The 27,284-nt window shown below is 43.8% G+C and overlaps 1 pseudogene; it reads right to left on the bottom strand.

The window, feature by feature from the left end:
• Positions 1-604: 604 nt before the first annotated feature.
• Positions 605-27,284, bottom strand: LOC136488390 (methyl-CpG-binding domain-containing protein 2-like; annotated as a pseudogene).

The raw sequence follows: 27,284 nt of genomic DNA, 5'->3' as shown, positions 1-27,284 counted from the left end.
GACCCCACTCTTCCTCTTCCTCCTCTCCGCAACATCTGAGCGCTGAGCTGTTCGTCTGCATCTCCGACCGAAGTTCCCTGCGCGCACAGGGAGCTTCGGTAGCAGGCCTCCGGAACTTCCCCCATCAAGCGTACCTGCACGGGTAGGCAGGGAATCAAGTTTTTGGGGGGCGCCGGCTTCCCGGCGCGACTGCTACCCCGTCTCCGCTTCTGCAGTTTCCTGTTCGGGGCTTCTGCTTCCTGACGGAAGAGTCCCGTGCTACTGCTCCGACACCGCACCTGCAGGAGCTTCCCGTGCTACTGCTCCAACACCGCACCTGCAGGAGCCTCCCGGCGCGACCTCCTCTGCAATATGGTGGACACGAGGAGGACTGGTGCCCGCACCAACGCCACCGACGGAGAAGATGGTGGCTCACTGTCCGCGGGTACCGACAGTCCCACCCTAGGATATAAACCTAATCCCACTGTGCGCTATTGTTCATATGCTATTCTGTTAGCGTTGTTAACGTACTTGGTTGCTGCACTGTTAAATATTATCTTCAGTAGTGGTGGTGTTACAGTATGGTTAGTGGTACTGTTACTATTGGTTAAGTCGTTTTTATGGATTAATATAAGTCGTAAATTGACCAAATATTCAACAGTGCCCAGGAGATGGGTTGAACTGAACCAAGAAACAAAACATGGGATCAGATGAGAATAATGAGCATGCTTCAATTGATGTCGAAATACTAGCCGAAGCCATATGTTAGGAGGACAAAATGTATATACGGTTGAAGCTGAGGACATAAATGTCCCAGTCACAACCATAATGAACAACCAATTGCATATATCATATGGATGCAGTTGCAACACAAATGTGCAGAATGTATGGCATATCAACCAATTGCCGAGTAACTTCGCACCAAAATTCTGGTGCCTACTAGAAAATACAAACATCTAGATAGCTACTACTACCCACTTGGAAGATGTCAATCTAACCATGCAGCAATAGGCACATCCCAAACATGCTGGAAGTTGCTATATTTCAGGTGTCTGAATTTTCAGGCAACAATCTTAGACAAGCAACTAGTAGAATTAAAAGGACCACTCACATGATATAATTCACATTTTTTCTAGTCAAACAATGACAAAATTAGATGTTGCCTGAAGAACAACAACAAAATCAGGCACCTGAAATATAGGAGAAGTGAAAAGGAAAACGACAAAACATTAAATGTAGGATGTTCAATTTATGTAATATACATTACCTTCTTCCGGTGGGAGAAGCTTAGCTGACCCTGTTGGTGTAACACCACTTTGACTTGTCTGGAACGCTTCCTAACATAGTCCTTTTGTAGTAGTGCAGGTGACTCGAATGAAAAATGAGATAACTTCACACCTTGTGCAGCATATTCTCAACGCTCTTTAAGGTACCTATCCAAGCATGGAGTTCGAAGAATTAGAGAAAAATTTCGATCAGGCACAAGGTAACAACACAAAATACTAAAATGGAAAAGTTAAAAATAACTATATCACTTAGCCAACAATTTTGGCAATAACTTTTTTAGTCAACAATTTTTGGGAATAACTTTAGTTTATTAGATATTCATTAATTGCAGTTATTCACAACTACATGCATGTAAAACTGACTTGAGCAACAATATGCTTCAAGTGAAGAGATTGAAGCAAGAGTTGACCAAAGGAACTTGACATACTTCTCCACTTCATTCCTTGATCTTAGTTGTGTTCTAGTAGGGGACAAATAGTACCTAAAAGCATGAATACAATGTTAATATGGGCACTACCATATTTATCCAAGATGCTAGTGCTAGAACACCATGCAACATGATATTAATATCAATATGCACTAGTAGAGAACAGACCTTTGATCCTCGGCCAAAATAGGCTCTAGTCCCGGAATTTTTTGCGCCCGGGACTAGAGATACCTTTAGTCCCGGTTGGTGGCTCCAACCAGGACTAAAGGTCCCTACCCAACGGCTACTGCGCCAGACAGAGGTGGCAGGGACCTTTAGTCCCGGTTGGAGCCACCAACCGGGACTAAAGGTATACTTTTACTCCCGGTTGGTGGCTCCAATCGGGAGTAAAGGTCTACTCCTAGGCCGTGGCTGCACCCGGGGTTGGAAAGTTACCTTTAGTCCCGGTTGGAGCCACCAACCGGGACTAAAGGTCCCCCCTTTATATCCCGGCCGTCTCCTTCCTCCCCGAGCCTAAGCTCAGCACATTTTGAAGCTCACTGCACTAGTGTTCTTGCTTCCTCCCTCCCTCCATTGTTCCTCCATTCATTATTCGATTCCTCCGTCGATTCTTCAGTTGTAAAGGTTACCAATCTCATACTCTCATTTTTCACCATTGTCTTATCTCATTTTGTTCACTATATATATGGTTCTTTATTGTGGTTTTTTTCATTTGTAAACAATTTGAGCTCAAAATCACTTCAAGCTTGCATATTTACATGAAAGAAGGTTAAAGTAGCTAGTTGAACTTGCGGACCGTGTTCATCTCGGCGACCATGTTCTCTGTCAAGCGGTAACGGACGTCAAGGAGGAGCTTTGATTCTACGAGGGAGAGCGGCAACGGTCGTGGAAGACTGTGTTCCCTTCCTCGTAGAATCGGAGCTCTTCCGTGGCCAAGTACGGTGCCGTCCGGTGGAGAAATGCTCGCCGAGATGATCACGTAAGCAAGTTCAACTAGTACGGATGGTTATTTATTCACATGTCCCGATATCGTCGCAGTAGTCTGTCAATCACCGTACTTTTTATTTTAACTTTTTATGAAATGAAAAACTTAGAAAATAGTTAGAAAATTATAGAAAATCCGTACTAGTTGAACTTGCGGACCATGTTCAGCTCGGCGAGCATGTTCTCTGTCGAGCGGTAACGGACATCAAGGAGGAGCTTTGATTCTATGAGGAAGAGCGACAACGGTCGTGGAAGATCGTGTTCCCTTCCTCATAGAATCGAAGCTCTTCCTTGACCAAGTACGGTGTCGTCCGGTGGAGAAATGCTCGCCGAGATGATCACGTAAGCAAGGTCAACTAGTACGGATGGTTATTTATTAAAACATGTTTTTGAGCTATAGTGTATTAAAAAAATGAGTATAGAGATATAGATAATTTTATAGTTTCTTAATTTTATTTGTTTATAAAATGAGAAATTTATAGTGTATTAAAAAATGAGTATAGAGAGTAGATGGCAACTGCTTCATTGTTTAGAGATATAGATAATTTTATAGTTTCTTAATTTTATTTGTTTATAAAATGAGAAATTTATAGTGTATTAAAAAATGAGTATAGAGAGTAGATGGCAACTGCTTCCGGGTCCTCGGCCTCTCATGGGTTTCCAAAGCGACTTAGGCCGGGCCTCCCTCTCATTCCATGCGGCAAGTGTCGTGATGAGACGAAGATTATGATGGAGTACTGAGTGAAGAAGGAGGGTCCCAACAAGGATCGTATCTTCTACAAGTGTCCGGATCACAATGTGAGTTATTTTATCGTATTTAATGATTATGGTTAGTTTATACCTATTTTCATGATGGTTGTGATTAAAGTTCTAATTTTTTGTTTTAATTTCAGTGGGATGGCAGTGGACGATGTTCATGCTTCTACTGAGAGGAAGAGTATGTTGAACTCGTGCAAAAATATCTTGCACAACAGGCAGATACGGCGGCTAATGAGGCAGTGATCCAGCCGAAGAAGCCCAAAGATGTTGCACAATCGGGGGATCTGTCTGTTTTAGTTGAGATTGGTCGCGAAATCCTTGTGCTCCTGAAATGTATTTTAGCTTTAGTTCTTTTAGTGGTAGTTGGGATTGTCTACATTGTAGCGATGCTTTCATAAATTTGTACCTTTTGTGGTGGCACGCATGTTGTATAAATAATTAATTATGATCTAGGTTTTAATATGGTATTTATGTCATGTAATGCAGATGAGCCGGCATTGGATGTACAATGCTGATCGCCGCTCCCAAGAGTTCATTGACGGCGTGCATTCTTTGTTACGTGCGGCCGAGGCCGCGGCCGAGGCAAACAAACGCGACGGTTTCATGTGCTACCCATGTGCCATATGTAAGAATACGGTGGAATATCCTTGCTCAAAGACTCTTCATTCACACTTGTTCAAGTCGGGTTTCATGCCAAACTATATTTGTTGGACGAAGCACGAAGAAACCGGTGTTGTAATGGAAGAAGGTGAAGAAGAACAATTGGACAACAATGATATTATTCCCGATGGTGCGTGCTTCAATGATACTGTAATGGGAGAAGCTGAAGAAGAGGTAGCCGCAGAAGATGAGCCGGCTGATGATCTTTGTCAGGTCATTCGTGACGCACAAAGAGAATGTGAAAGTGAAAAGAAGAAGATCAAGTTCGAGCGGATGCTAGAAGATCACAAGAAATTGTTATACCCAACTTGTGATGCAGGACAGAAAAAGTTGGGAACCACACTAGAATTGCTGCAATGGAAGGCAAAGAATGGTGTATCTGACAAGGGATTTGGAGAGTTACTAAAAATCCAAAAGAAGATGCTTCCGAAGGACAATGAATTGCCCGCCACTACCTACGAAGCAAAACAAGTTGTCTGTCCTATGGGGCTAGAAATCGAGAAGATACATGCATGTCCTAATGACTGCATCCTGTACCGTGGCAAAGAGTATGAGAAATTGGATGCATGCCCGGTATGCCATGCATCGCGGTATAAGATCAGGCGAGATGACCCTGGTGATGTTGAGGGCGAACGTCCGCGGAAGAAAATCCCTGCCAAGGTTATGTGGTATGCTCCTATAATACCACGCTTGAAACGTCTGTTCAGAAACAAAGAACATGCAAAATTGTTGCGATGGCACAAAGAAGACCGTAAGGTAGACAATATGTTGAGACACCCTGCTGATGGGTCCTAGTGGAGAGCAATCGACAGAGAATTCCTAGAGTTTGCAAATGACGCAAGAAACTTAAGGTTTGCTTTAAGTACAGATGGTATCAATCCTTTTGGAGAGCAGAACAGTAGTCATAGCACTTGGCCTGTTACTCTAAGTATCTACAACATTCCTCCTTGGTTATGCATGAAGCGGAAGTTCATTATGATGCCTGTGCTCATCCAAGGCCCGAAGCAACCTGGCAATGACATCGATGTGTACCTGAGACCACTTATTGATGAACTTCTCATTTTGTGGAATAAAGAAGGTGTACGTGTGTGGGATGAGTACAAACAGGAACACTTTGATCTGCGAGCATTGTTGTTCGTAACAATCAATGATTGGCCTGCTCTAAGTAATCTTTCAGGACAGTCAAACAAGGGATATAATGCATGCACACACTGCTTCAGTGATATTAGAGGTGTATTCTTGAAAAAATGTCGAAAGGTCGTGTACCTTGGCCATCGTCGATTTCTTCCTGCAAATCACCCCGTAAGAAAGAAAGGCAAGCATTTTAAAGGAAAGGCAGACCACCTGACCAAGCCTCGCAACCGAACTGGTGAGGATGTACTCAATATGGTCAATGATGTGAAAGTCGTCTTTGGAAAAGGACATGGCAGCCAACCTGTTTCGAACGACGCTAATGGTCACGCACCCATGTGGAAGAAGAAGTCCATATTTTGGGACCTACCCTATTGGCAAGTCCTAGAGGTCCGTAGTTCGATCGACGTGATTGACCTGACAAAGAATCTTTGTGTGAACCTGCTAGGCTTCATGGGTGTGTATGGAAAGCCTAAGGACACATTTGAAGCACGACAGGACCTGCGTTGTTTGAGAGAAAGAGACAACCTGCATCCAGAGAAGACAGATGATGGACGCCATACTTACGTCCTGCTAGCTACACTCTAAGCAAAGAGGAGAAGGAAATCATGTTTGAATGCTTAAACAACATCAAGGTACCATCTGGATTCTCCTCGAATATAAAGGGTATTATAAATGTGCCAGAGAAGAAATTCTGTAACTTAAAGTCCCATGACTGTCACGTTTTCATGACGCAATTACTTCCAGTTGCATTAAGAGGAATTCTACCTCCAAATGTACGTCTAGCCACCGTGAAGCTATGTGCATTCCTCAATGCAATTTCTCAGAAGGCAATTGATCCAACTGATCTAGCTAAACTACAGAATGATGTGGTTCAATGTCTCGTCAGCTTTGAGTTGGTGTTCCCTCCTTCCTTCTTTGATATCATGACACACCTCCTAGTTCACCTAGTCAAGGAGATTTTCATTCTCGGTCCTGTGTTCCTACACAACATGTTCCCCTTAGAGAGATTCATGGGAGTCCTGAAGAAATATGTTCACAACCGTGCTCGCTCAGAAGGAAGCATCGCCAAGGGCTATGGAACAGAAGAGGTCATTGAGTTCTGTGTTGACTTTATTCCTGACCTTGACTCGATTGGTGTTCCTGAATCGAGACATGAGGGGAGACTAAGCGAAAAGGGGACACTAGGGAGGAAAACATATATTGGTACGGATGATGATTATTTCCTTACTCAATATTAGTTACATTATGTTTTATAATTGTAACAAAAAATAAAAAAGTTAGGTTATAGATTTTTCCTATGTGCAATAAAGAAAAAGAAAATCCATATTTTTAACAAAATAATTTTATACCTTTTATTTAATTTACTATGTATTTAACAAGACTATTGCATTTCTATTAAAAAATTTGCTTAAAACACGCGGGAAACGAAACTGCAGCCCACCTTTACTCCCGGGTTGGAAGCCCACCCGGGAGTAAAGGTGGGTTGCAGTTTCATGGCCCGCCAAAAAAACCTTTACTCCCAGTGCTTACCTTTACTCCCGGTGCGTGTTACCAACCGGGAGTAAAGGTATACCTTTACTCCCGGTTGGTAACACGCATCGGGAGTAAAAGACCTTTACTCCCGGTGGGGGGATGGCACCGGGAGTAAAGGGGCATGGCATATATATACCAGTGCCATCTTCTTCCTTGCGTTCTTCGCCGATTCCTCTCCCCCTGCGCCCACGCCACTCGACCCGCCACACCAAGGACGCCGCCGCCACCCCGCCCGACGTCGGTCGTCGCCACCGCCTCGCACGCATCCATGGTCCCCACGCCACCCCGTACGCCGACGACCTCGTGGCGCCAGCTGCTACCCGGCCGCCCCGGCCAGACGCGCGGCCACACCGCCGGTACCCTCGCGCGTGACACGGTGCGACGACGAGGCCGCCAACGCGTGCGCGCGGCTTCCTCTCCTCCATTCCCGAGGTACGCTACGTGCTCCATTCCATCTCTAGGCTACACCGTGACCGCAACAGATCGATATGATGATGAGGAGCACGCTGTGCTTGCTCTGATCCTATTCCATCTCCATGCATGAAACACATGTTTTAGGCAAGTTCACGATCATGGTAACCGTACGTACTGTTGTTCACGTTTTCTTTTCCTACGTGCATGCTCCTCTATTGATACAGTAGCTACTGAAACTTTGGTTGTCACTTGCATACGTACGTACGTCAACAAATGTGTGTATCGATCACAAACCCAAACGTCTAATTTTCATGGCACGTCGCACACGGCGTTCAGACGGGCATTATTCTCTGTTGCGCTAACTATTATAAGAAAGAAAGCGCCAAAGGAACAGAAAAAAATTCCAGTGTATACGCGCCATCTATAAGCGCCATGCATTTCTATGTATAAGCGCCATGCGTTTCTATGTATACGGCGGAGCACCGCCGCTCTCGTTCGCCCTAGGGTTTATACGGCGGAGCACCGCCGCCCTTGTTCGCCCTAGGGTTTAGGGTTTATATGGCGGAGCACCGCCGCCCTCGTTCGCCCTAGGGATTAGGGTTACGCCGCCCTCGTTCGATCATTTTTGGTGGGTGAAGGTTGGTTTGCAGGTGGTTGTGGATGATATAGCCGAGTCTATGAAGGGTGTAGCAGATGAAGTGGTTGAGAGTGTGCTTGAAAATACAGTTATGGAGATGGCGAGGGATATGGCATGCGAGGTGTGTTTTGAAGAGGATGCTCCCGATGTTTGGGAGTTCCAACGCCAAGGGTCGACTTGATGTCTATTTTTTATCGATGTAACGTGTGTTGTTGTATTTGTTGTAAATTTGGCGTGTTGTTGTGAACCTCTTCGAGGGTTCCAATCATTGTAAACATTATTTGGAGCTGTTTACTCGATGAGTCAGGATGCAGTGTGATTTTGTTGTCACTTTGGTTTGCAGCAACGCCCCCCTTTTCTTTTAGGCGAGGCTCATCATTTATTGTTCTCAGAAACTTGATGCGCAACGATGCCCCCTTTCTTTCAGGCGAGGCTCGCTATTTTCCGTTTAATAAAACCTAATGCGTAGCGACGCCCCCCTTTTGTTTCAGGCGGGACCGCCGCCAAAACCTACTCGCTTCCTGATTCTTCTTATCATACAAACCAACCTTCACCCGTCAAAACCTACTCGTTTAGGGTTTAGGGTTTATACGGCAGAAGATTTTACGCATGTAAGCAAAGATTTGACGCACTATATATTGGTTTTGTTTTTTGAAGCTAGATGGCCGACCCGAGAAACATGGATGAGGAGGAGTTGATGATGAATTTGATCAACACTGGCACTCAAGTTGCCGGCGATAATGGTGCTAAAAATAACGTGCAAGAGGATGCAGATGACGAGAGTCAGTACTTAGCTCTTGAACAAAATGAGCAACAACATATTGGCCAAGTATATATTTTTTATTATTAGCTATATATATTATCATATGTCTTATGTGTGCTCATGACATTAAAAATAATGTTTATGTTTTGTAGCCCTCTGGATCGACATCAACAACTACAATGAAGAGTAAAAATGTTCGAGGTCCCAAAAAGCCATTGGAGGGCCGCTTCATCATCTCGGAGTTCAATGTGGATACAGGCGAACCGGGGGGGGGGGGCAAATAAAATGAAATTCGTGCACCACTGTGGTTACCTTGTACGGGACCTGTCTCCGATCGTGACAAGACGTTAATTTGGAAAGATGTCTTGGTACATTTCACGCTCCAAACAGATGGTTATGATGATATAATAGATGGTGATGAATTGAAGGAGCGAGTTAGGGATTGGGCAATGAAGAAGATGGCCACCCAGTTTCAGACTTGGAAGAAACACCTATACACGACGTATGTCAAGAAGAACATAGCACCAGATTTTACTGTCCCAGGCCCGATCTCAAAGCAGAGGCCCTATTGGGATGAGTTTGTATAGTACAAGACTTCAGAAGAGGGTGTGAGTCGGGTGATAAAGAACCAACGTAATGCCCAACAGAAGACATACCACCATAACTTGGGATTAGGTGGCTACCCGACTGCCATTAAGAAGTGGAACAAAATAGAAGCAGACCTTCTTGCCAAGGGTATCACACCAGAATCACTCGAGTGGGGAGAGCGTGCAAAGAATTGGTTTTTCGCTCATGGGGGAACACTGGACCAGGAGACAGGGAAGTGCGTTTATGGCGCAAGACTGCAAGAAGCAGCAGAAAGATTGTTTTATGCTCAGAGAGCTACTGCTAGTGGTGCGTTCAGGCCCAACAGAGAGAAGGATGAGCTGACATACGCCATCGGGACTATTGAACATGGTGGCCGAACTAGAGGCAAAGAAAGTGTCTCGTGGGAGCATGGATTCCCTCAGGACAGACCTTCCTACAGAAGCCGCCAAAGAAAGAAGGAAGAAGAGGCACAGTGGCTCCAGAGGTTGGAGGAAGCGGTGCGTGAAGCACAGGAGCGAGAAAAAAACCTTGAAGCGAGAATGCAGGAGGAAATCAGAAGGCAAGTGCAAATAGCAGTGAGTGCAAGCAAGCAAGCATCAGAGCCAGGAATCAACATTAGCCAATCTGTTCAGTTGAAAAGCAGCTGCGCTTCCACGGAGATACCAAATCAAGGGGACACAGGACTGCGCTTCCCTGTGGATGACATCACTGAACCTTGTACATCGTGTGAGTTACACATTCCGAAGGGGAATTCCACAATCAAGGTGGCTATCGGTCTTATTAATCCTATCGACCGAACCAAGACACCAAGGATTCATGGGAATATAATCCAAGAAGGATATGCTACCATCTCGGTAGATAAAGCTGAAAAATGTTTTAGTGATTTGCCTCTTGACATTCCTAGAGGTGATGGCGAGAAGACTCTAGGAGAAGCAGAGAAGACATTCATTCTATGGCGCAAGCGCTACATCATTATTCCCGGGATGTCGGCTCCACCTCCTCCTGAACTACCTCACCATAGGTGCGGATGAAAACACTACATCATTAATTTGTATTGGCTTAAATAATTAACAATCTGCTCATAATAATATGCCATTCCTTTTTTTTGTAGCAGATCCTCCCCCAACCTAAATCCAATTGTTCAATCGCCAGATCATCATAGTGCTCTGTACGATGACATTGTGTTGGAAGGCGAGGCTGCATCCACACCATCTCCAAGGAGGTCTCCAACGCCGTAGCCGCCACCTCCAAGGAGGTCTCCAACGCCGCTGCCACCACCTCCAAGCAGGTCTCCAACGCCTCCCCCGCCCCCGCCTACCAAGAAGCCTAGCAAGAGGCCAGCCCCGCAAATGAAGAACCAGTCCCCGCCGGCAAAGAAAGCCACCGTGAAACCAAGGGCTATTCCCAAAATAATATCTGAAGAGAAGGAAGAAGGAACTGATGCATATAAAAAAGATATGTCTAGATTCTATGACAAACTTAAAAAGAATCAAGAAGCAAGGAGAAACCCGGAGAAACCGTACTTCTTCGTAGCTCCAGATATTCTAAGAAAAAGGGTGGCTTCTTACCAGCAACAACAGCGGGAATCTCGTAAGCCGTCCAAATCAACGTTAACGGACTATGACCGCACTCTCACCAAGTCAATTGAGGCGGCACAGAAAAAGAAGCGGGCAGGGAAAGGAGTTGCCCAACTCGGACAACAATCGCACCAATCAGTCCCCCCACTAGTTGTTGGTAATGAATATGGTTCGAATTTAGGATTAATGCATCAGGCAAACATACCTCCGGATGTCGATTTGGATCACCTTGGTGAATTTATTGATGAGACTGGTCTCGACCTTTACCAGATGTTTGGTGATGGAAACATTGAGAGTACGGCGGAGGTTGATATTTGGAAGAAAAAATTTGTACTAGGCCAGAGTCTATACAACCCTCAAGCCTTATCTAATCTAGGGACACAAATATACCTGCTAAACAAGTGGTACATGCAGGCGTCTACCGGTGGAGACTTCTGTGTTGGTGTCAGAATTAGAGACGAACATTGGTTCCGTGGCGATGATGTTATGTATGTTGACTTTGCAGAATTTCATCAACTATGCCACCTGACCTCTCTGGACAAAGTTATCATTAGCTGCTATTGCCTGTAAGTAATAATTCTTTTAATCTATTATTAAACTCATCATATGTGTGTATATGCCTATAAATTATCCTAACAAGTACTATATATATGCAAATTTACAATGACAGAGCTCAGAAAGGAAGGCTGCAATGAAATTAGTTTTGTTGATCCCCATATAGTATTCAAAGACCCAGTTACTCCAAAGACTAATTGAAAGTCTGAGTCAGAGAGTAACCTCATGAACTTCTTAGTGAACCAACGCCACAAGAAGGATATACTCTTTCCCTACAACTTCAAGTGAGTGTTAATAATGTCGATCATCCTTAATGGCTCATATGTTGATTCTAGTTAATTAATGAGTGTTATGCGTTATATCCTATAAACACATGCAACAATCACTGGATATTGATGGACATCGATCTGGTGAAAAGTCACTTGATAATCTATGACTCGATGAGAAAACCACAACAAGACTACCAAGATATGATAGATATTATCCAGAGGTAATTTCGGTATCTCTAGCAACTATATATACACACAAACATGATGATTAACTATATCTGATGACGTGGCAAATTTTTTATTGGGCAGTGTTTGGAAAATCTTTATTGAGAAACAACACATGGGAAAATGCAAAGCGCCACTGAATATAATCCCTTTGAAAGTAAGTCCCCTAAATCGCATCATCTTTATTAATTAAACATATAGCTTTCACCGGATCACCAGATTGGATGACAAATCTTTTTCTCGTAAAGTGGTGTCTGAGGCAGGAACAGGGGAACAACTACTGTGGTTACTATGTTTACAAGTTTATCAAGGTGGTCTCCCAAAAAACTCCTACAGAGAGACTCAAAGTACGTTAAAAATACACTATATATTCATTTAATTATTATTATTGATTGTGTTACTATGTCTTTATATATATATGTACATATATTAATTTATTTTCCTTTAATTCAAACCTGTAGACTCGATGGTTGGAGAAAAAGGTCATACGGCAAGACCAAATCAAAGCAATTCAAGAGTCTATAGCCGGATTTTTTAATGAGCAGGTCATCGATTCCAAGGGCGAGTTCTACTTCGACCCAACACTGCCATGGAAGCCAAGCTAGAGGATGAGAGAAAACTTGTTATATCACAACAACTGTAATGCAATCTTTTTGTAATATATGCACATGAAATAATATAATGTAAAATACACATATGCATGCATGTATATATATATATATATATTTCTATGCTTGAACTGTGTGATTTAATATGTTCATTGTGCTTGAACCGAAACATACTATACGCGCGTATAAATGTATAATTAGCAGCGTACAATACGACTTCGAAAACCTATTTTAAAAAAAAAACAAAAAAAATGAAAAGAAAAGAAAAAAGAAAAAAACCTTTAGTCCCGGTTCGTATTACCAACCGGGACTAAAGGTGCCGGCCATCGTGGTATGTCAGGAGGCACCTTTAGTCCCGGTTGGTGTTACCCACCGGGACTAAAGGTCCTCCTTTAGTCCTGGTTCCTGACCCGGGACTAAAGGACCCCCTTTAGTCCCGGATGCTTGCTCCCGGGTGGTGAACCGGGACTAGAGGGGGTTCCCCACCGGGAGTAAAGCTCTGTTCTCTACCAGTGATGGGTGGTCAACTACAGTAAAAAACACTAGATGCAGGTATAAATATATTGAAGGAGAACTGTTTTGCATGATATTAAACTACAACACCAATTTTCCCAATTGTTTAAACAAGGGTTAATTTGAACCATGCCATTATAAATGTCACGTTTTGGAAATCTACCACTACTATTCACGATATTGGAAATCTGTCATTACAATTTCTACTTTCCTTGAACCGTGCCATTTTATACACCTGACTACCCCTTGGGCCCATCTATATACGCATGTATTTCTGTATTACCCAAACTGCCCCTTTCTTCTTCCTCAGTCAAGAAGCTAAAATCTCAAAACAATGGCGTCATGAGGTGTGTGGACAGCGCAAGGCGTGGGAGTGGGGGCGACTGCCGGTGAAGCGCGGGTGCAGCAGTCCTCCACATACATCATCTCTCTCGCTCTCTCTCTATAGCTCATGCCACCAGCTAACGGCGGACCATCTCGTTCCCTTCCCTCGCCGTCGATGAAGAAAGCAACAGGGCCGGCACAAGGGTGGCCGTGAACCCGACGATCCGGCGCACCAGAGGAGGGCGGCGGTGTTGCAGCGGTCGCGGCGGCGCTTCGTGTGTGTGGGCCCCCACCCTACTGCGGCGGCGTGGCCGGATCTGCGGGCGCCAATGCGGCTGAGTCCGCCGACAGCGCCATGGCAGCCTGCCGAGCACTTGATGCGGGAGAGGAGGGCACAAGAGCCTAGCCTAGCTGCTCCATGAGGCGGTCCCGGAGCACGTGGGCCTCATGCTGGCCCAGGGACGTCGGGCGGAACGTATGTAGCCGACCGCCGGCGAGGGCACCACCCGCTGCTTGGACCCGTCGGCGCGTGGTTAGGGATGTTCGGTGGTAGGGTCAGGGGTATAGGGACGAGCGAGGCACTTGTCTCCGCAGAGTTGTTGTGGTGGGCTGCAGTGCACCCCCGCCGCCCAACAGGGCGGAGGCCATCGCCGGCGCCAGCGAGGTTCCACGAGCTCGATTGGTGCGATGTCAATTTGGATCCAGGAGAGCGGTAGTGGTGGTTGAGCTCGACGGCAACCATGCCATGGGAAGCGGTGGCGAGGGTGTTGGGGATGAGGGCCGACGTTGCAGCCACCATGTTCGCCGCCGACAATACCTCCATGCCTTGTATTGAGGAGAAGAAACAGATGAGGAAGAAAGGGGCATTTCAGGCAATAGTGGTCTGCAACCGGGTCCAAAGACATCTAAGATGTAGAAAATGGCATGCTTCAAGTAAAATGTGAATTATAATGGTATATTTATAAATAGACGAATAGTAATGGTAGATCTCCAATCCGTGATATTTCTAATGGCATGGTTCAAATTAACCCTTTAAACAATTAGAACTTAGATTTTCTTTCTTTATTTGTTCGTTGCCATGGACTAGGAACTTATATCATAGGTTAGACGTCAGCCAGAGGAAATATAACAGATAGCACACAAGTATGCGTACAAGCTCATAAGATTGGACATATGTAACAACTACAATGCCATTTGCTAAGAGATAAGTGGTGGTCAAACTAGGAAGGATTTAAGGTTTGGCGAGAAAAATGTTACTCACACATTAGAAAATTTGGTGCTTCCTTCAGCTCTTATCTTAATCAACCTTTCGCATCCTTAGCGCTGTCCTGAGGTACATCTGATGGGTCATCGCATGTCACATCAGGCTTCCCACTCACGAGCTTTTTCACATACAAAAAGATCCTGTAGAGCTTGCTCTCGAATTTCTTCGTACTTCTCTTTTGTTGAAATAAGTCTCCATTTCTGACATTTAGCACATTGAGCAGCAAAGGCTCCAATTTGGTTTCCCAATGCACGCTTTCGTGGCTTTGATGGTTTTGCTGGTACAATTGGGAGATGGCTTGCACTCTGTTCATCTTGTCCCCTATCACTTTTGTCATTCTTATAGATGACTACTTGCTGTGATGCATCATCACATTGGTCCTCTCTTTATCAGATAATGTTTTCTGTCTCTTCACAGATGGTGGAGATATTTCTGGTTTGGACTCCATATTTTTTAAGGACCTGTTGAAAGGATTGTAAATAAAATTTAAGTTAGAAGGTAAAAGATAGCTTCATATCATAACATAATGATACATAAGCATAATATCTTCAGTACAAACGTAGCTCCATATTTCGTGTGTGTGTGTGTGTGTGTGTGCGTGTGTGTGGTACATAGTTGTGTGGTGTGTGTGTCCTGTTCCAGTACCCAAAATCTAGGGAATTGTAACCATTGCACGAGCCAATTTTGAGCCTCTTAGAAGTATGATACTATAGCCTACATGGACTAAAGCATTTGGATTTGGAATTTGGAGGAAGCATCCAAAGAAAACAGAATTTACATAAACCTCTTTTCCCGTCTTAATTGAGCGGCAGAGCTCCTGCCTTTTATTAAAAAAACAGAATTTACAGAAGGGATACTTTCAAACTGGGATTTATGTGACAAGCTAGCCTACAATTCTAAAAAATCCCTAAGGTAAACAGATTTAATGTAAGTGGAAAAGTGATCAAATACTTTTTTAAAAAAAAAAGAAGTAGCTAGATACACAATAGGGCAACTGAAAACTACAGAAGGGAAACAAAACAATAACGGGCACACACACACAAGATTGCCTAAAAAAACATTCATTGTAAATCTGGGATTTGATGTACCTAGAATACTGGAAACCAAGTTCTCAAATGTCAAAACTATAGTATACACTCAAAAAGCCAACAGCAGAACAACCATTCCAAGTTGACAACAGAATTCTACAGAGCATTTTATAGAAGACTATTGCTAATAAATTCTCTATGGTACGTTAAAAAAGCATCTGCATAAACACATGGATTAACCAATATTTTTCGCATCATTTTCATTTTGGCTGTATAAGATTAGTTACTGTGCTGTATAATAAATCTCCATCTTGTACAACTAACTGAGGTGGTGCTACATCCTACAATCAGAAAGCTAGATATCAGGATTCATTAGCCATAGAAGCCAACACCTCCTTAGTACTGACAGGGCCCAACCAATCAGGTTCAACAAAGTCCTTTTCTCCAAACAAGGTATTTCTCAAACCAAAATGGAAAGTTGTACATCAAGTTCAGTTTGGTGTAGCACAAATTCCAAGCATTTAACAACTAAACTAAGTGGCACTAACTCAATTACAAAGATTCCTCAGCTTGACTCCAGGATATCATTTGCAATAAAAATATTTACGAACATAGTTCCTCATTAGTACGCTTAGGGAATTACCAATTGGACCCTGTTACAATAAGGTATCGCATAACTTCCTAACATGTAACTTTTGAACTAAGTAGAGCTAATGCAGAAAATACCAAAACCCCTAGGCTAGATACAATCTATCATTAGCAGTAGCGAAACACAGCATTAAGTTGACAAACCTAAGTCAGCATTCCAATAGCATTAAGTTAATGAGAAATGTTATGAAGCTAACATTTCTTGCTTCTTGCAAGCCTGTGAACCGCTTTCTTCAGACTTGAACTTGTCTGAACTTAATGTGTTTCAGTCTTTCAGACACATAAGACATTCTGTCCAGTAGCTTGTTCAAAATGGCAGGGCGAACTGTTAATGTTTTGACCACAGACTTTTTATGGAGCTTTCGTTCTATAATAAAAGGTGACCCCGGAGAGTTTCCCCTCGTCCAAAAAAAATCAGCATTCCCCTAGCATAACACATGACTCTGGAATCCAAACAGTACAAGGCTAGTCCAACCAACAACAGAAATCGTGATTCTCCAACCGTATGTGTTCTCAGGCTTGCAAGACGTGAAGCATATGTGTTGTTTATCCCTAATGTCCTAAACCAAAATCTAGAATGTCACCAAAATCCAAGGATTTAGGCATGTAAACATGCCAAGCACAAATCTGTGGCCTTCTTGTTAGCAACAAGAGAAGCAACTCTCTGATACCTACGCTTGGAATGCGAAAACTACACAATCGCCAAATTGCACGTCCATACACAATCACCAATCGCACATCCATAGCACAGACTCTATCTAACATTCGATACCAAGCAAGGCTAGCACGAAATACGAAACTCGACCAGCAGAAAATCACCGGAATTCTACCCAAACGAACAAGTTTATTCAGTTCTTCTGTGAGCACCGCACGCGAAATGAAATCAAGACACCAACGATCGCAAAACAGAAGACAAGGAGGATAGAGCGTATACTTGTAGAGCTCCCAGTAGCGGCTACGGGGCGGCCAGATGGGCTGGTCGTCGTCCTCGGGAGGCTCCGGCGGCGGCAGAGGAGACCGGACGGCGAAGTGCGGGCGAGACGGTGGTTCGTGGCGGCGTGCCTAGCAGACGGCGTCGAGCGCCGCCGGAAGAGCTCAGCTCGGCGGGGGTCGCGTCGAGCCGTGGCGCCAGGCTGCACGCTGGCGGACGCCGCTGCGCCCGCCTCGGCTATCTCGGCGCGCGCGCGCCGGACGTTAACAGGAGGGAAAAGCCGACAGGCCTTCTCTGTCTTTCTCTCCTACACTTGCAACTGTCTGCAGCGCTGAATGGTTGGTGACTGAGAAATTTTGGATAATTTGGTGAATTTCGACTGAATTTATAGAGGGGAGATGGTGTTGGTTTTAGACCTAGTACGACTCAGAAGGTTCTGGAATCTGGCCACCTATCCTAAAAAATATTCATAATTTCCTTTTGTTGAATCCAAATTCCAAATGGCCCATTTATCAAAGCTTTATTTGTAGACTAGTGCATGTGTTTATATTTTGTCAAAAAAAGTAGTTTGGGAAAAATGACATGGGAAGTGTGACTGCAAAACTTTACCCTAGTCATCAAACAAGGGCGCTAACTAGGGGCAGCATGGCACGAAATATGGAAACCAAACTACTAGAGGTCGTGAAATGTGGTGCTTACACATGTAGATCCGTTGGTTCTTAGTTTTAAACCTCCAAACAAATTAACGGTACGGCCAACAACGTTGGTAGCAATTAATAGAACAATAGCGGTCTTTGGTGCAAAAGAAAAGCGCAAATAACATTTAAAACTAAAGATGTGCGCAGCAAGCATTTACATGGACCGTCTGCGCTTGTTTCTAATAACTCGCACACGGGCAGAGCAAGCATTTACATGGACCACCAACTGCGTGCCTTTGTTTTTAACAAAGCCATAGATGAAGTATCAATAAATATCAAGAGGAATTTTCAACATATCTCGCAATTAATTTCCACGTCCATGACCATTATGGTTATTGAGAAATCTTACTATTGATTTTCACAAGCCGATGACAGCATTTTATTTTTTTAAAGGAAAAATGACCCAACGGTATTTTAGCCACCAACCGTCCAACACAGTCGTAGGCTCGCAGCCAAAAGAAGCAAACATTTATCTCGTTGCCTCAAACGCTATGGTTGATGAACTGGCGGCATGCACAAGAAGCATGTTCTGGCGACAGCATAGTTTTTTTTTAAAAAAAACTCTGGCGACAGCATATATTAATTAGTTTGTTTGGAAAAGATTCTTTTTTACTGTTGAAAGAAAAAAATGGAATAGTCAAATCCTAGTCTATAGATTGAGAATTATTGCGCGTGGCCACACTAAAAAATGATGTCTGTCTAATTCTTTTAGAAAGGTGATAACTGATAAGTAGTAGAAACATGAAAATATTAACCATTGTATTTTGGTGTATGCAACTTTGCTAAACACCTCATAGCTATAAGAGTTGTGGGAGAAAATGCATGAGGATTAGAAGTTTACCTAACCCCCCCCCCCCCCCCCCCCCAAAAAAAAAAAAAAGAGCACAAGCTATAGGGCAATATATTAAAAGCGTCAATAAATTCCCACTATAAAAAGGGGGAAAACACCACTATAAATTCCCAACCACCAAGTACCACGCTAGTTACTAGAGAAAACATTGCAGTCTTATGACAGTATGACCAGAAATCAAAAGAAAAGTCTATTATAGTGTGTCCCATGTGGAAAATGATAGAGATTTTTGGAGAAATTAATGCAAAAATCAGAACTTTCTGTGTGAGAATTATGAAAACAATTTCATAAAAAGGTTGTCAAAATGAAAATTATACACAAATTTATAAGTAAATAGAAGAAGGAAGAGATAAGAAACGGAAGGTCTTAAGTTAGAGGAATAGCCATTATTAGCCAACCAACGTAGCCGCGGCCAGAAGAGGCAAACACTTATCTCAGTTGCCTCAAAACACCATGTGCTCAATAAGCATGCTCTGGCGATAACAATCAAAGTTGGCTATTGGCCAACAGCTGGACCCAGGAGCCAGGATATCTGTCTACAGTTCACTTGAAAAAAGATCCTCTTAATAATTGAGTAGCCACATTAATTTGGCAATGCTATATACCGTGTTATATCTATTTTTCCTAAGCTAAAGTACGTTGTCGAGGTGCTGGAGCGACCCATAGATGATGGTGAACTGTTAAGGCCAGACCCAACGTTCCAGCAGGGATAGTGGTCTCATCAAGCCACAGGGTGAAGCTCTCGTGGAAGAGAGAAGCAAAAAAGTAGTGGCCTCTAGGACGCCGGTAGTTCCTGCAAGCCATTGCAATATGTGGTTTTCTTTTTAAGCTATCATGTGTTGTTGTGTTGGTACTTCAGTAGAGGGTTAGGAGTACGTGGCATCTTCTTTCACCTGAGACCACCAATACTGTATGCTTGCATTGAACGTGCTCTGATAGGGTGCCTATGCAATCTGTAACCATTTTCTCCGCTTCAGCAAAGCAGTTTTCATGTGCCATATCGGTCGTTTGATACATGTTTAGGTAATAATTAGTTTGTCTTTTGTGCTCCATCCGAGAGAACTGAAAATTGGTAGGTGTGGTGTTGAATGAAGACCAATTAAAACTTGTTAGCCTTAATCGGAGAGGATTGAAGGGAATTGACAGAGATTTTGATTTTTTTTGGATAAAATCCATAAATCTAGAGAGGTTGGGCCTAAAGATTACGGGCCAACACTATCTAAAACCTGCAACCACATCTTCTAGCAAAGACATGCCTGGCTAGCGAGTGATCAACTATTTCACGTGGCCATGCCTATGGAGCCTGTTGGACATCTTAGTAGCGACCAAACAAGACTAACTAAATGAAGAATCAAAATTTGTCTGGCGCCTTTGATTTCTAGAGTGTCTTTGCACCCGACACACTGGAGCTAAAGAAGAGTGCCTTATAGGCCCATGATAAGGAGTAGCCTGACCATCTCTAGACAAAAGATATCATTTTCAGTTGTTGTTAGGGCAACTTTACGAAGACGATTCCAGAGCTATAGGTATTGTAATATTCCCTGAACTAATAGAGATGCACAAATATCCCTACGTCCTCTTAGAGAGGGCTTGACACACTATGAGGTTCCAATGAATCGAGAAATGTAGCGGGAGTATGCTAGATACTACTCTGTAATAGCTATTGAAGACTTTAAATTGGACAATCACATCGTACAAATAGCACTGCCATGCAAAAGTCCTCCAAAACGCCTCTAATAAGGACACGACTATAGTCATCGTCACAACTTGTCCAGAACAGGGCCAGATTTTTCACATGGATATCCTGTAGTTGAGTAGGATGAGATGCAGTGACGTTGCCTCTAAGAAGGATAAAAGCACCCAAAGGCGTTGTCAACGTCGAGTTTGACATAGAAACTAGCATATAGTTTTCGTCGGCACACACCAACCCATAACAAAGATCATAGAGTCGACGAAGCGTGTCGAAGCCATCGGTACACACTGACATAGCACCCAAAGCTTGAATACGCCGAAGGGTGTCCCATATTGCTGATTGCTAAGGCCGTGCCTGTTGCTGGACATGCCATGCGTGTGCGGGTCACGGGACTATGCCCGTGACAAGGACAACCATAGTATTGATACAGGTCCTATTAGGACGAGCACGTAGGAGAAGGTGCCGGTGACCACCCAAGCAACGAAGCTAATCGCGCCACCGCGGCCATGACCGACACACTGTAGTGAGGACTGAGGCGGGAAGCACCTCCACCAAGCTGACCATCCACACTGTTTACCAATGTATCCAGATGAATCCCCACGTAGCGCGCGAAGCGCCTATGTGGATTTGGTCAAATAGCTCACCACCATGCGTGTACGGCGGCACTCCCTTCCCGGCGGCTAGGATCGCCACAAAATACTATACCGATTTGTCACTGAAGCAAGAGGAGAGAAATAGAATGGATAGAAAAGAAGGGTCTGTCTCTGTGGCAGGTTAGTCACCAGCATGGACCACAAGATGGACATCTAGCGGATAAAGTTTCTCTGTTCTGTTGCTTGCTGTTTCTTTTTAGCCATAACAGGCGTGCGCATGGAACACTATTTTAAAAAAAAAGGCCCATGGGCTTTTTTCCTTTAATAAAGGCTATAAAAGTTTGAATTTCACATGGGCTCACATCTGGATCGTGGGCTGTTGTTGTAGCCTTTAAAATTTTTAGCAGGCTAAAAAATGTAATACTGTACAACCCAAAAAATTGGACGACTAGAACAGAATGGAAAAAAGTAAAAAAATGGAGGGGGCGTGGGAGATGGACAACTCAGGCGGGAATCACACAATCGTAGCCGCCAAAAAACAAACCCTGCAATAAAAAAGGCAACCCCAAATCCTTATCGTGACCAGACAAAAAAAAAAAAAATAGCATCGAAGGAGGAAGAACAAATCCAAAAGAGCAAGAGCAGGGAAAGGATGGAAGGACAATGGAGGAACAACAAACCTGGCGTACAAACAACAGATGAGGTGAGATCTTTATTGTTACTTATCCTCATCTTGGAATCATAGATGTGAGCTATTTTTTTTTTCATACACGTATTTTCAAAGCAGCTTTATGGGTGAAGCTATTTTTCTCCTCCTCTCACAAAGGCATGAGATGTGATTGTTGAAGAATAAGGCCTTTTCATATTTATTTTAATCCATAAAAATGACGCAATAAAAATAAGAGTGACGTCATGAATAAAATGACAGAAACAATTCATGACAAGTGTTAACATGATGATAAGGTAAATTATAGAACCGAAACATATGTGAAACATTGTTTTACACAGTTGAAGCATCACATACATGATCATAAATATAAAAGATGTGTTCTCAAATATCAAGATCATGATGATCACAAAATTAAAAGGAACCAGAAAAACAGTACTAGCATAATCATCCAAATCAACCAAACAGAGCATGCTGAATATGAAAGCAGTATTGCCTAGGAACATCATGATATTGATGATGAAACTCAGAAGAGGGTGAAGGAGATTATACCCTGCGGCGGAGCCGCTCGCACCAGGAAAGGCCATGGTGGTGCTTTGTTGCTGTAGTCGTCCCGCTCGATGCAGTGCAGAAAAGGACGCCATGAAGACGCACCGCTATAGGTTCACCAGCGAGTAGTCGTGCCACCACCGACACTCCCCAAAAACGTAATCGCCCGTCTTCACCCGAGCAGGTGAAGCCCACGACGGAGACGCGTTCCGGAGGCCTACTCTTCCATCTCTAGTGCTCGCCGGAGGTGGAGCGGGAAAAACTTGCGCCTGCTGGAAAGTGGTGTACTTCGCCAAGAGCACTTAACCGAGAGGGGAGGATTTGTCTTATAGGCGGAGGCCAGAAGAGGAGAAGCCGGCGGCACCGAGGGGTCACACCTCCCCCTGCGACGGGAGAGACGGAGACGGAGAGCCAGAAGTTACGGGAGTTAACAGAAACTCCTCCAATCAATTCGTCACAGGAGTTAACAGAAACTCCTCCAATCAATTCCATCAAAGGAAACTGAGTGACAAAAATAAAGGCCTCGCCCGCTCGCTCGCCGCCGCCGCCTACCTGCCTCGCCACGCCCACGCGCACGGGCTCGGGCCAGGCCGGGTGGCGGTGGCGGCGGCGCGCGCGCGCGCGTGTGGCATCCAGGTGATTCACTTTTACTTCTCAAATAGATCGGTCAATGATCAAGTATTTAAGTAGAGTCGCCTCTCGATTAAATTCCCATATGGTATAAAAACCATTAATGCACATGTACGGACCATAGAGTTTAATAGAGATATTAAATAAATGGGCCAAGCCCATAATATCTACCAAGCCCATAATATCTAACAATCCCCACCAAACTCTAGGGTACGCAGTTTGGAGTTCTCAGAACCACATTCCTTTTATATACCAGTGTTTCGATGGAGACTGTTAAGTTGAACATCCATCTAGAAAGCTAGCTACACTCATCCACAACTGAACAATAGACAGAACCTTGAATTGACAGTTTTGTGCGAGATGAGTTTCACATAACCTCTTAACTGATACTAGGCTGCCAAGTGCCTTCCCTCTGTTTTGAAGCATATAAGTCACACTTCGAGGCCTTTTCATGAGCATCTAGAGATTACCCACATCTCATAGATTGTGACTAGCAATCGAGCTCATATAGGTGTGTTTCTTATAGGATGTTCTGTAGGACAACATCCCCGCTATACCAAGCCGCTCGGATCACATTAAGAACTTAATCATCCTACCTAACAGTATTGGAGAGACGGTGCATCTCCAACGAACTGAGCTATAATCTAAGGGGTCTCTCCCTCAGTCAATCAACAGCTTGTTTTGCCATCCTAATTCACGGGATCTCCGATCACATAGGACAGGTTACCACTATTGATGGCTCTATGTGGGTCTCAAACCTAGTTCCCTCGACGCACCTTCTATCACATTGCGTGACAGACCCTTAGTGAATTGATCTGCCAGATTATTTGATGTATGGACATAGTCCAATGCAATTACTCCGGAGTTTCTCAGTTTTCTGTCAATCTTCAAACGTCTCTTCACATGCTTTGTGGACTTCATATTATCCTTAGAACTGTTTACCTTAGTGATCACAGTTTGATTATCACAGTTCATGGAAATTGCCGGGATTGGTTTCTCAACAATCGGCAAATCCATTAGGAGATCACGGAGCCACTCTGCCTCAGCACTAGCGGTATCCAATGCGGTCAGTTCTGCTTCCATTGTAGACTTCGTTAAGATAGTCTGCTTGCAAGACTTCCAAGAAACAGCACCACCTCCAAGTAGGAACACGTATCCACTCGTGGCATATAGCTGATCCGCATCAGAAATCCAATTAGCATCACAATAACCCTCTAGTACCCTCGGATACCCGGAAAAGTGAATGCCGTAACTCATTGTCCCTTTCAAATAGCGCAGCACTCTCTCAAGAGCATTCCAGTGAGTATCTCCCGGATTTGACACAAACCGGCTCAGTTTGCTTACAGCGAACGAGATATCAGGCCTGGTTGCGCTAGCTAGGTACATGAGAGAACCAATTATCTGTGAATATCTCAATTGGTCTCTTGCAATTCTATGATTCTTCCTCAAATGAATGCTTGGATCGTACGGAGTAGGAGCAGGCGTACACTCACTGTACCCAAATCGGTTCAAGACCTTTTCCACATAGTGAGACTGCATAAGAGTTACCCCACCATTTCCTTCCTCCCTTGAAAGCTTAATGTTGAGAATAACATCAGCCTCACCCAAGTCTTTCATCTCAAAATTACTCGACAAAAAATCTTTTACTTCTTTGATCACATTTAGATTGTTGCCAAATATTAATATATCATCCACATATAGGCATAGTATCACACCATCACCACCACCAAACCGATAATATACACATTTATCAGCTTCATTCACAACAAAGCCGGCTGATGTTAAAGTTTTATCAAACTTCTCATGCCACTGCTTGGGGGCTTGCTTTAGGCCGTACAGGGACTTCAATAACTTACAAACTTTACCCTCCTGACCATTTGCAATAAACCCATCAGGTTGATCCATGTAGATCTCTTCCTCAAGCTCTCCATTTAGGAAGGCTGTCTTAACATCCATCTGATGAATGAAAAGATCATGTGAGGCAGCCAGGGATAGCAACACATGAATGGTCGTCAGTCGAGCAATAGGTGAGTAAGTATCAAAGTAATCTTCACCTTCCTTCTGTGTATAACCCTTAGCAACAAGCCTAGCTTTGTACTTCTCAATTGTACCATCAGGCCTCAGCTTCTTTTTAAACACCCATTTGCAGCCCACAGGTTTGCAACCAAATGGACGGTCAACCACTTCCCACGTCCCATTGGACATAATGGAGTCCATCTCACTTTGCACTGCCTCCTTCCACATGTCAGAATCAGGAGAAGAGTATGCCTCAGAAACGGTTGTGGGAGTGTCATCCATGAGATATATAATAAAGTCTTCTCCAAAGGATTTTGCAACTCTTTGCCTCTTACTCCTTCGAGTGACAGTATTATCATCCTCCTTAGGATTTTGCTCAAGCTCATGGGTGTTATCATCAGCGTGTATATTCGATTCATAAAATTCAGGAACAGAATCATGACTAGACACGCTAGGTGCACCTATTTTCATTGGAAATTCATTCTCAAAGAACGTGGCATCTCTAGACTCCATGACCGTTCCAACAGCCATATCAGGAGCACTAGAATTTATTATTAAAAACCGATAGCCCACACTATGAATGGCATAGCCGAAGAAAACACAATCTACAGTTTTTGGTCCAAGCTTTCGCTTTTTGTTTATTGGCACGTTCACTTTGGCCAAACAACCCCAAACACGAAGATAAGAAATATTTAACCTCTTTTTCTCCCATTTCTCAAATGGAGTGATTTCTTTGTTCTTTGTGGGCACTCTATTTAGGACATGATTCGCAGTTAAAATTGCCTCACCCCACTATTCCTTAGATAAACCAGCTGTCTCCAACATGGCATTCACCAAGTCAGTTAGAGTGTGGTTCTTTCTCTCAGCAATCCCATTGGATTGTGGTGAGTATGGAGGTGTCCTCTCATGGATTATACCGTGCACCGCGCAAAACTTAGAAAATTCATTAGAGAAATATTCTCCCCCGCGATCGGACCGCAACCGTTTGATTTTCTTTTCAAGTTGATTCTCAACCTCAGCTTTAAAGGTTTTAAAATAATGTAATGCCTCATCTTTTGTTTTAATTAGGTACACATAGCAATATCGAGTGCAATCATCTATGAACGTTATGAAGTATCTCTTACCACCTTTTGTCAAAATTCCGTCCATTTCACAAATATCGGAATGGATGAGTTCAAGTGGTGCCAACTCTCTCGCCGCAACTGCCTTGTGAGGCTTGCGAGGTTGTTTTGCCTCAACGCATGTATGGCATTTGGAACTTTTGGCAACGTCAAATTTAGGAATTAAATTCAAACCAGCTAAGTGGGACATGCAACCAAAATTAACATGACATAATCGAGAATGCCAAACATTCATCTCAACATTAACGTTATTAATGACATTATTCACTGCAAGAGGTAAAGTATCAACCAACGACAAGCGGAACAAGCCTCCGCTCTCATAGCCTTTTCCAACAAAGGTTCCATACTTCGACATAACACATTTATTCGACTCAAACACAAGTTTAAAACCGTCTCGACATAGCAGAGAGCCACTAATAAGATTTTTCCTTATTGAGGGGACATGATGCATGTTCTTGAGTTGCACGGTCTTCCCCGAAGTAAGCTTCAGATCCACCGTACCAACACCATGAACACCAGCACGCGCGTCATTCCCCATCAGCAAGGCTCCACTCCTCCCGACCTGGTAAAAAGAAAACAAGAACTTATCAGCACACACATGTATATTTGCACCTGTATCAACCCACCAATCAGGTGAGGAACAAACTATAAATGCAGATAAATTACCGTACCCAAAAGCATCTGCATCAGTCTCAACGGTATTGACTGTCTTCGCCTTTGGTGGGGGCTTCCACTTAGCCTCAGGACACTCTCTAGAGAAGTGCCCAGTGTTTCCACAAGTGAAGCAGTTCATCTTTGCCTTGTCTAATCACATCTTCTTATTATTACCTTTCTTGAAGGAGATAGTGGGTTTCTGCTTAAGCTCTTGCTGGGGCTTCTTCTTTTGTGGCTTAGGACGAAACTTTTGCACCACATGTGCACTAGTAGTCGCCTCACCATTCCCGCCCTTGCTCTTTCCCTTGACATCCTTTGCTCTTGCCTTGTCCTCAACATCAAGAGTGCCAACAAGTTCAGCAATGCTAAACTACTGCCTCTTGTGTTTCAAGGTAGTAGCAAAATCAGTCCAGGAAGGTGGCAGCTTAGTAATAATGCACCCTGCCACAAACCTGTCAGGAAGAGGACAGCTGTACAACTCCAATTCCTTCACTAGTCCCTGTATCTCATGAGCCTGTTCGACTACAGGACGGTTATCAACCATCTTGTAGTCATGGAACTGCTCCATGATGTACAGCTCAGAACCAGCGTCGGAAAGACCGTATCGGGCCTCAAGAGCCTCCCACACAGCTCTGCCAGTCGGGAGTGGTATGTAGGCATCAACCAGAGAGTCACTGATGATGCTCAACAGTGCAGCCTTGCACAT

The sequence above is a fragment of the Miscanthus floridulus genome, chromosome 10 (assembly GCF_019320115.1).
Source record: "Miscanthus floridulus cultivar M001 chromosome 10, ASM1932011v1, whole genome shotgun sequence".
NCBI lineage: Eukaryota > Viridiplantae > Streptophyta > Magnoliopsida > Poales > Poaceae > Miscanthus > Miscanthus floridulus.
This window is presented reverse-complemented; position numbering and strand designations above follow the sequence as displayed.